At 42.1% G+C, this 10,637-nt stretch overlaps 1 long non-coding RNA gene across 1 annotated transcript; it reads right to left on the bottom strand.

Annotated features, from left to right (window-relative positions):
• Positions 1 to 3,560: 3,560 nt before the first annotated feature.
• On the bottom strand, positions 3,561 to 5,836 carry LOC141409126 (uncharacterized). The gene is made up of 2 exons (XR_012427902.1): positions 5,715 to 5,836; positions 3,561 to 5,232 (listed from the first exon to the last, which is right to left on the bottom strand). It is a non-coding gene; the product is annotated as an uncharacterized lncRNA (long non-coding RNA).
• Between the last annotated feature and the right edge of the window lie 4,801 nt (positions 5,837 to 10,637).

The following is a 10,637-nucleotide window of genomic DNA, read 5'->3' as shown; positions in this document are numbered from 1 at the left end:
TGAGATAGAAATTTCCCTCTAAATCTCTGGGAAGGGTGTTCCTCGATTCTGTAGCAAAGAGTGGTGTGGCAATTGTAACACACATCTAATATATAAACCTTTGGTTTTTAATCCAAAATCCTTATGGGGGTGACTGTGTATGTCAATTTGAATATTCCCATTAACAAGATAAATAGCCAGCCCGCCTCTATAAATTAATAATTTACTTCACCTGCTCTATGTTTTGAGGGCAGTGCTTCTCCTTTGACAGTCACAAGATTCAGCCGGGGATCTCCTTAAAATGTAACACCATAGACCACACTTTGACTAGCTGGGATAAGGGGTCAGAGCATCGAAATGAGTGTGTAGGAGACTGTGCTAAGATTCTACTGCTCATCTGGGCACTGGCTCACCATATAAACAAAGCTTAGGACCTCTAGTCCTTGCTGGAAAAGAAACACACATACATAGGATGTGACTGTGCATATGGAATATCTGTTGTGTTCTGGACATTGTACTAGACACTAGAGATAAGAAATCAAATAATCCCTTGTCTCTATCTCAAAGGAGTTTCCTACACAGTGGCTTCTGGAGGTCTCTTAAACTGGATTCACTTTCAGGTTTGATCATTATATTTATTATTTGATATTGCCATTCAACCCTGTGATATGATAGTTTTTTTCAGAACCTGCTAGAACAATTGACTTTGCTTTCAGCATTACGGAGCTACTTTTGGGCAAGTAAATAGCTCTCTTACTTTTGTATGTAAACCAGATAGGAATAACTTGAAGGATTTTTTTAACCATCTTTCTTTTTGTTTTTGAGACAGGGCTTCAGTCTTTCCCTAGGCTGGAATGCAGTGTGGTGTAATCTCAGCTCACGGCAGCTTCAAACTTCTGGGCTCAAGCGATTCTCCCACCTCAGCACATGCCATCACGACTGGATAATTTTTAAAATTTGTTTTGTAGATATGGTTTTTTTCCATGTTGCCCAGGCTGGTCTTGAACTCTTGAGTTCAAGCGATCCACTCATCTCAACCTCCCAAAGTGCAGAGCCTTGTTTTTAGTTCATTTTGAACTGTTTTATAATCGTTTTGAATCTATAAATTTGGATTCATTCTGATATTTACAGATTTACCATCCTACTTCCCACAATGCTCATATCCTTGATCCATTACAATAGACACCTCGTCCATCTCTGCGCACAGCCCTGATCCATCACAGTAGCCACCTCGTCCACCTCTGCTCACAGCCTTTATCCATTACAGCAGCCACCTCATCCATCTCTGCTCACAGCCTTTATCCATTACAGTAGCCACCCCGTCCACCTCTGCTCACAGCCTCGATCCATTACAGTAGCCACCTCGTCCATCTCTGCTCACAGTCTTTATCCATTACAGTAGCCACCTCGTCCATCTCTGCTCACAGCCTTTATCCATTACAGCAGCCACCTCGTCCATCTCTGGTCACAGCCTCGATCCATTACAGTAGCCACCTCGTCCATCTCTGCTCACAGCCTTTATCCATTACAGCAGCCACCTCGTCCATCTCTGGTCACAGCCTCGATCCATTACAGTAGCCACCTCGTCCATCTCTGCTCACAGCCTTTATCCATTACAGCAGCCACCTCGTCCACCTCTGCTCACAGCCTCGATCCATTACAGTAGCCACCTCGTCCATCTCTGCTCATAGCCTTGACCCATTACAGTAGCCACCTCGTCCACCTCTGCTCACAGCCTCGATCCATTACAGAAGCCACTTCGTCCATCTCTTCTCACAGCCTAAACTAATCTATTAGTTTAGTTTAGCCAGAGGGAAGAAAAGGAAGCCAACGCGGGTCCCGAACACACATTTTATAAGAGCATAAGAAATTTAAAAATAGCAAAGTATATCACGAAGTTTGTAATAGATATGCATGATTAAAATTACTATTTTAGTCAATATATTCCATAGACAAATTTACATATGTGAAAAGACAATTTCATAATTAATGTCAAGAATATGGCTTATGTTTTTATCTTTGCAAAACGCAGGGGCACTGGGAAGGAAGAATTTATAATCGTGGGGAGTGCATATGATACTGGAGGGAGCCTTTTGACAAGGGCGGAAATGGCATCATGAGATATGCTATGGTCATACCTATGTGGGAGCACAGCTAGCTATGGTCTCCCCCATCCAACCCACTGGGCAGTGTTCAGTTACCAATATTGAGGTAGAGCTCACTCTCCCAGGTCAGAAGAGAAAATCTACACTGCAGTCAGAAGCCACTGTGTAGGAAACCCCTTTCAGATAGAGACAAGGGATTATTTGACCTTTTATCTGTAGTGCCTAGTACAATGTCCAGAACACAACAGATATTCCATATTCACAGTCACATCCTATGTATCTGTATTTTTTTTCCAGCAGGGACTGGAGGTCCTAAGCTTCGTTATTATGGTGAGCCAGTGCCCACATGAACAGTATCATCTTAGCACTGTCACCTGGACACCCACTTAAATGCTCTTATTTTAGCTAGTCAAAGTGTGGTCTATGAGTTTGCACTTTAATAAGATCCCCCGGTTAATCTTGCACATGTTACTGGGAAGCACTGGGGTCCTACATCATATGTGACAGGCTCTCACAGTCACCATCATCACGGGAAGCTGCATTTAGAGCATTTAACTATATGGGCTCTGAAATCAGATGACTTAGGTTTAGACTTGCTTCTACTTCTTACTAAGTAGAGAATTCTGGGGTGAAAACTTTACGAGGCCCAGTTTTATCACGTCCAAATTGGAGGCACGGGGAAATTATAGCATTTTGCATAGAATATCGTTTTCAGTATAAAATGAAATAGTATGCAGGAAGCTTCTGCCATATGCTAGGTGCACAATAATTATTAGTTAATAGTAACTCATTTAATCCTAAGAGGTCTATAAATTTGTACATAATTTTTTGTGACTACCCAAATTTTCATAATTAATCTAGATTTAAAATCAAGGAATGTTCTTACTTGTAGTTGGCAATCAGTATGACATACCAAAATCATATGTATTTTATTGTTGGTGGGGATATAAGAAATTTGCCATCAAAAGAGGGAGGATAATCTTTGTTTGCAGACTCCAGAAAGCTGTCTCTCATATAACAGTTTGCAATTTCTGGGGGGAAAAAAGAGAAAGTCGATTGCGTAAATAAACATTACCATAGAGTCTTCTCTATGGCAACATCAGAAATGAAAGCTGAGTCTCATCTTCCTAACAATCTGCAAAGATGAGTGAAATGCAACCGACTGAGCATCCAGCTAAAGGAGGAGAGAACTTCAGTGGCACAGGAGGAAACCATGTTGCCGCTAGGGAAATCAACATGACCAGCATTCCTCTGCCCTCCTCCGAGGCTAAGGGTGGGTTAAATATCAGTGGCTGACCTCAGATAATGGAATGAGCAAAAGAGCTATAAAAATGCCTGCATTACATAACTAAGAGGGTGGGAAGGGATTTTTTTAAAAAGGCAATTCCTAGTTGGGTTCCTTCCTGTTTACCCCATTGGTGAAGCTAGTGTTGCCCTAGGATTCTGGGAATGGCTGCAGACACAACAAACACTGAGTAGACGAAATTCACAGTAATTTATTCGTCACACATACTCTGCCCAGCAGAGGAAGACACTGCATCTATGCAGGTCTACCCGGGGATTGCATTCTGAAGCAGAGGGTGAGGGAGGCAGGCCTCGTAGAAATCAGAGTGTGGGGAAACCCCTGGTCCCTTGAGGGATATGTTTGACTATTTCAAAGAGTTTTGCAGTCTGGTGGGGGCATGAAAGCCATTATGCTGAGGACCTGGTGGGGTGCTGTATGAAATTTTAGGTGTCACAATACAATTGACCCCTGATGCTTTAACATCAGATATTTATTTTAATGATGACTAATTTTTTAAGAGGCTGAGAGAAGGCTGTTGAGACACTGTAATAAGTGCTTGGGGCATGAGAGATTAGTAAGGCCACAGTTATGAGTAATGAAATGTGGAAGCAGATGTAAAGCTACTGCCCCCATTTGTTTCGCAGGAGGCAAGAAAGGAGGCCTCTGGCAGCACAACTGTGTTTGTAAATATGTGGGTGACTTCATGCATTCCCCATGCATTGGTTCTGGCAAGACAAGCATGTTCGTAAATATCTGGGTGACGTCATGCATTCCCCCATGCATTGGTTTAGAGATCTGGGGTCTCTGGCAGCACAAGTGTGTTCGTAAATATTTCGGTGATGTCCTGCATTCCCCATGCACTGGTTTAGAGATCCGGGACCTCTAGCAGGACAAGCGTGTTCGTAAATATCTGGGTGACGTTATGCATTCCCCATGCGTTGGTTTTCATGTTTCCAGTGAGTTGGTGGACAAGTCTGATATTACTGATCCACATGCAGCAGGCAGCTTCCTGTACGGAGCTACCTCCACCCCTTGGACAGTCCAGGACTGAATGGTTGTCAAAAATGCGAACTCTTTGATGTCCATTAAAGGCAACTGAGAGAACTGTGTAGCACTGGTGCAAAAAGTGCACTTTCCTAAGGAGTATGAACTTAGAGTAACCAAAGTCTGTGGCAATAGTGGAACCCAGCAGGTCATCCTCTCGCTACTTTGTAACTTAAATAGGAATTCTTTGAGGGGCTCAGTCTATCTCTCAACTAAAGCAGCTGCCTGCAGCCGATAGGGGCAGCGGAAACTCTACTGGACATCTTCTTCACAAGTCCAGCACTGTGTTTTCTGATGAAATGTTGCCTTGGTCCCCATCAGTAGTGTCTGGAACTCTGCAGGGGATAAGGAGTGTCCCTGTAAGATCCGTACTGTGTCCCTGGTTAAAATAAAGGCGTCTGTTACCTTGACTGATATTCTGAATATCCCTGAGACAAGAAGTTTCTTTAATTCAATGGGGAGGGGAGGTGGACAATTCTTGGCAATTGCCAAAAAGTTTGTAAAAATGTACAAATAGGGCTAATTGTTGGCCCAGCATCAGTGCTGAGATGACCATCTGAAGTTTGGCTGGTCATGCTGAGGCTTGGGTGTCATCCTTTATCAGGGACATCCTAGCTGAGGGAGGGAAGGCAGCAGCATCCCACTGAGCTCCATCATGTCCGATGATGGCATCCATTCAGAAGGCAGATGAACTTCATTGCTGGTCACTCAGGGGATCCCAAGGGGCCTGGGAGAAGGGTGACTTCCAGCACCACAGTCTGAGGATGGAGGCGGCCAGTACCAGCACCACAACCTGAGGATGGAGGAGGCCAGTGCTTCCTGTAGATGAGAATGGCAGGGGTTCCAGATTTGACTCCATCCTGAGGCAAGGAGGTCTCTGCAGCTGTGCCAAGGCTGTGGGGTGCTGCTTCCCAAGGCTTGATGGCCAGATGGGCATGAAGGCTCATGGACATGGACACAGAGCCCTCTGTTTCCAGATGGTCCAGTATGTGGTCAGCAATTACTGCCCTGATGCTGTACAGCACAGGGCCAAAAGGGGGCAGGTTTGTTTTCTACATCAGAAGCCCATGGACAACTTATAGCCACCATATGCAACCCAGATACTTCAGGAAGCATGAGAAGAGGTTGCTCAAGCACCTGCAGTGTGTTCTCTGATGGAATTCATAGGAGCTCCTGTTAATTTAAATTTGGGCAGATTCCAGGATCACTTGAGCCCAGAAGTTCAAGACCAGCCTGGGTAACATGGCAAGACCTTTTCTCTACCAAAAAAAAAAAAATTAGCTGAGTGTGGTGGCACACACCTGTGGTCCTATCTACTTGGAAGGCTGAGATGGGAGAATTTCTTGAGCTCTGGAGGTCGAGGCTGCAGTGAGCTGAGATCACGCCACTTCATACCAGCCTGGGTGACAGAGCAAGACTGTGTCTCCAAAAAACAAAACACAAATTAAAGAATGTTGGGCTTCTATTAACCTTGTGGACGCTCAGAGAATCAATAACTGTTTCTTGAAAGTGTCGGGAATAGAGCAGCCGCATGTTTACCAAGGCATTTTCAGGAATTGAAGCAAAGTGGCACGCCCTTGCACTATTGTGCTGGAGAAAGGTCCATTCCCTTTGTGGAAGCCTCCTTGTGTCTGTGTGTCCTTAGTGTGTAAAATGAATTTTCTCTGAGAATGATGTGATCAGTATGTCACACCTGTGCTCCTGCAGAAAGGTGGTTGTAGTGTGATCTTGTCTGTGAAGCCTGCATGCAATGACAAGGCTGCCAAGGCATTTCATGGGTCACCTGGTCCCTTCAGAGATGAAGGCAGGCTGTGACTGAGACTCTGTTAAAATAGGTACAAAACAGAACATGTTATCCAAATCTATAACAACAAAATATTTACCAGTTGCATGAATATGTATATAGGTTTATTATAAGGAATTGGCTCATGTGGTTATGGAGGCTAAGAATTTCCAGGACCTGCAGTCAGTAAGCTGGAGACCCAGGACTGCCAATGGTGGAATTCCAGTCCAAGTCTAAAGTCCTGAGAGCCAGGAAAGCTGATGGCATAAGTTACAGTCCAAGTCTGACTTCAAAGGCAAGAGAAGATCTACATCTCAGTTCTGAAATCATCAGACAGAGTGAATTCTCTCTTCCTCTACCTTTGTGTTTTATTTGGGTTTTTAATGGATTGGATGAGGCTCATTCACAATGGGGAGGGCAACCACTTTACTAAGTCTACATATTCAAATGTTCATCTCATCAAGGAACACCCTCACAGACACACACAGAATGTTTAACCAAGTATCAGGCAACCCAACTTGGCAAATAAAATTATCCATCATAAGGTGAAAGATGTACACGATCTGAAGAGAAACCAGCAATGCAGGGACAGTTAAACATCTGCAAGTCAACAAATGTGATACACCATATAAACAGCATTAAAAACAAAAATCACATGATCATCTCAATTGACACAGTAAAAGGATTTGACAAAATCCAGCATCACTTAAAACCCTCAGCAAAATCGACATAGAAAAAGCATTTGACAAAAATCCAGAACTCCTTTACGATTAAAACCCTCAGCAAAATCAACATAGAAGGCACATACCTTAAGGTAATAAAAGCCATATATGACAAACATGCAGCCAACATTATACTGAATGGGGAAAAGTTGAAAGCATTCCCCCTGAGAACTAGAACATGACAATGATGCCCACTTTCACCACTTCTATTCAACATAGTACTAGAAGTCCTCACCAGAGCAATCAGATAAGAGAAACAAAGGTTATCCATATCTGTAAAGAGGAAGTCGAACTGTCGCTCTTTGCTGATGACATGATCGTATACCTAGAAAACCCTAAAGACTCATCCCAAAAGCTACCAGAACTGGTAAATGAATTCAGCGAAGTTTCAGGATACAAAATTAATGTAAATCATTAAATTAATACAAATCAGTGGCTCTGCTATACACTAACAGTAATCAAGCCATGAATCAAATCAAGAACTCACCCCCTTTTATAATAGCTGCAATAAAAACCTTAGGAATATTATAATTCCTATAATTATAATAGTATATTCCTATAATTGTAACTTGCATGCAATCTTTGCAGATAAAATCTTAATTATATCTTGAATACTTAACTGAAGAGGCCAAAGGTATCTACAAGGAAAACTACAAAACACTGCTGATAGAAATAATAGATACAAACAAATGGAAACACATCCCATGCTAATAGATGGGTAAAATCAATACTGTGAAAATACCAGACAGCCAAAAGCAATCTACAAACTCAATGCAATCCCCATCAAAGTGCCAATATCAGTCTTCACAGAACTAGAAAAATTCATATGGAACCAAAAAAGACATATAAGGGACAAACCTTAAGGTAACAAAAGCCTAGAACCAAAAAAGAGTCTGATAGCCAAAGCAAGACTAAGCAAAAAGAACAAATATAGAATTTGACTTCAAACTATACTATAAGGCCATAGTCATCAAAACAGCATGGTACTAGTATAAAAATAGGCATACAGATCAATGGAACATAATAGAGAACCCAGAAATAAAGCCATATACTTACAGTCATCTAATCATCAACAACTCAAACAAAAACATAAAGCAGGGAAAGCACACCCTATTCAACAAATGGTGCTCGGATAAATAGCAAGCCACACACAGAAGAATCAAAGTGGATCCTCATTTCTCACCCTATACAAAAATCAACTCAAGATGGATCAAGGACTTAAATCTAATACCTGAAACCATAAAAATTCTAGAAGATGATATTGGAAAAACCCTTCTAGACATTGGCTTAGGCAAAGACTTCATGACCAATAACCCAAAAAACATGTGCAACTAAAACAAAGATAAATAGATGGGACTTAATTAAACTAAAAAGCTTCTCCACAATAAAAAGAAATAATCGGCAGAGTAAACAGATAACCTATAGAGTGGGATAAAATCTTCGCAATCTATACTTCTGATTAAAGGACTAATATCCAGAATCTGCAAGGAACTCAAACAAACCAGCAAGAAAAAAAGTGCCGTCAAAAAGTGGGCTAAGGACATGAATAGACAATTCTCAAAAGAAGATCTACAACTGGCCAACAAACACATGAAAAAATACTCAACATAACCAATTATCAGGGAAATGCAAATTAAAACCACAATATAATACAATGCCACCTCACTCCTATAAGAATGGTCATAATCAAAAAATCAAAAAATAATAGATGATGGCATGGATGTGGTAAAAAGGGAACACTTTTACATTTTTTGGAGGGAATGTAAACTAATACAACAGCTATGGAAAAGAGTGAGGAGATTTCCAAAAGAAGTAAAAGCAGATCTATCATTTGATCCAGCAATCCCACTCCTGGGTATCTACCCAGAGGAAAAGAAGTCATTCTATGAAAAAGATACTTGCACATGCAGGTTTATAGTAGCACGATACGCAATTGCAAGAATTTGAAACCAGCCTACATGCCCATAAATCAATAAGTCAATAAAGAAAATGTGGTATATATATTTACCACGGAATACTACTCAGCCATAAGATGGAATGAAATAATGCATACACAGCAAAAAGTGAAGTAACTTAGGAATAGAAAACCAAACATTGTATGCTCTCACTCATAAGTGGGAGCTAAGCTAAGAGGATGCAAAGGCATAAGAATGATACAATGGTCTTCGGGGACTCGGGGGAAAGGCTGGGAGTGGTGGGGTGGGTGTGGTGACGGATAAAACACTACACATTGGGTACACTTGGGTGACAGTTACACCAAAAATCTCAGAAATCGCCACTAAACAATGTATTCATATAACAAAATACTACCCGTTCCCCAAAAACCTATTGAAGTTTTTAAAAACCCATCATATTCCCCAAAAACCTATTGACAAAAAAAAAATTAACTACAATAATATTAGGCATTGAGTATGGCAGCGTTGATGGATGGGAGCACTGCACTAACATTACAGCAATCCACTGTGAAACATTTATTATTGGCAAGTTTAAGAACAGGTCAAATTCTACCGCTAAATGTTGAAGCAATGAGGATAATCACCCCTTCACTAATTAATTAGGTCTTATATAAGTTTTATTTATCTGAAGTCAAGTTGTAATTTTTTTTGCACCATATTTCCAAATTTATCAACATGACGAGGCCAGGCACCATGGCTCAGGCCTGTAACCCTAAACCCAACACAAAACTCTACCCTAACCACTAACCCTAACTGCTAACCTTAAACCCCAACCCTAACCACTAGCCTAGCCCTAAATCCTAACCCAAACACTACCGTGACCCTGACCCGAAACCTAACCTATAACCTAACCCTAACCATAACCCCTAGCCATAGCCCTAGCCCCAACCCTAACCAAACCCTAAACCCTAACACCCTAAACCATAACCCTAAGCCTAACCCAACCCCAACTCCAAACCTTAACCCCAATGCTAACTCCCAACCCAAGCCCTTAAACCCTAACTCTAACCATGAACCTGAACCCTGAACCCCTAACAAAAAGCCACGGCCCGAGCTCTAACCCTAATCCCTAACTCTAACCCCTAATCCTAACACTTAGTGCAAGCCCTAGACCTAATCCAAACCCCAAACCCTAACCCTTAACCCTAACCCCTAACCCCTAACCCCTGGACCTGGCCATGGCCCTGACCCTGACGCTTACCCTGACCCTGACCCTGACCCTGACCCATAACACCTAACACTAACCCAACCCTAACCATAACACCTAGCCTAGCACTACTAATAGGCCTAGCCCTAACCCATAACCCTAACCCTAAACTCTAACCCAAACCATACCACTGACCCCCTAAACCCCTAAACCTAACTCTAACCCAAACCCGAACCCCAACTGCAACACCAAACTCTAACCTAACACAACCCCAACTCTAACCCTTAACCCTTAACACTAACCCTCAACCCACTGCCCCTAACCCTACCTTAACCCTAACCCACTAAACCTAATTTTAACCCAAACCCGAACAACCGCAACCCGAATCATAACCTTTAACACTAACACTCTAACCACCGAACCCTAACCACTAAGCCTACCCTAACCCTAAACCCTAGCCCCAACTCCAACTCCAAATCTATGCCTAACTTAAACCACTAACCCCAATCCAAAACCAACACCAACTGCAACCCTAACCCCTACCACCAAACCCTAACCTTAACCACTAACATGAACCCTAACCCTAACACCAACCCCAACCCATAATCATAAACTCA

This window comes from Macaca fascicularis, chromosome 1 (genome assembly GCF_037993035.2).
Source record: "Macaca fascicularis isolate 582-1 chromosome 1, T2T-MFA8v1.1".
Taxonomy (NCBI): Eukaryota; Metazoa; Chordata; class Mammalia; order Primates; family Cercopithecidae; genus Macaca; species Macaca fascicularis.
The sequence above is the reverse complement of the archived record's forward strand: the minus strand, read 5'-3'. Positions and strand labels throughout refer to the sequence as shown.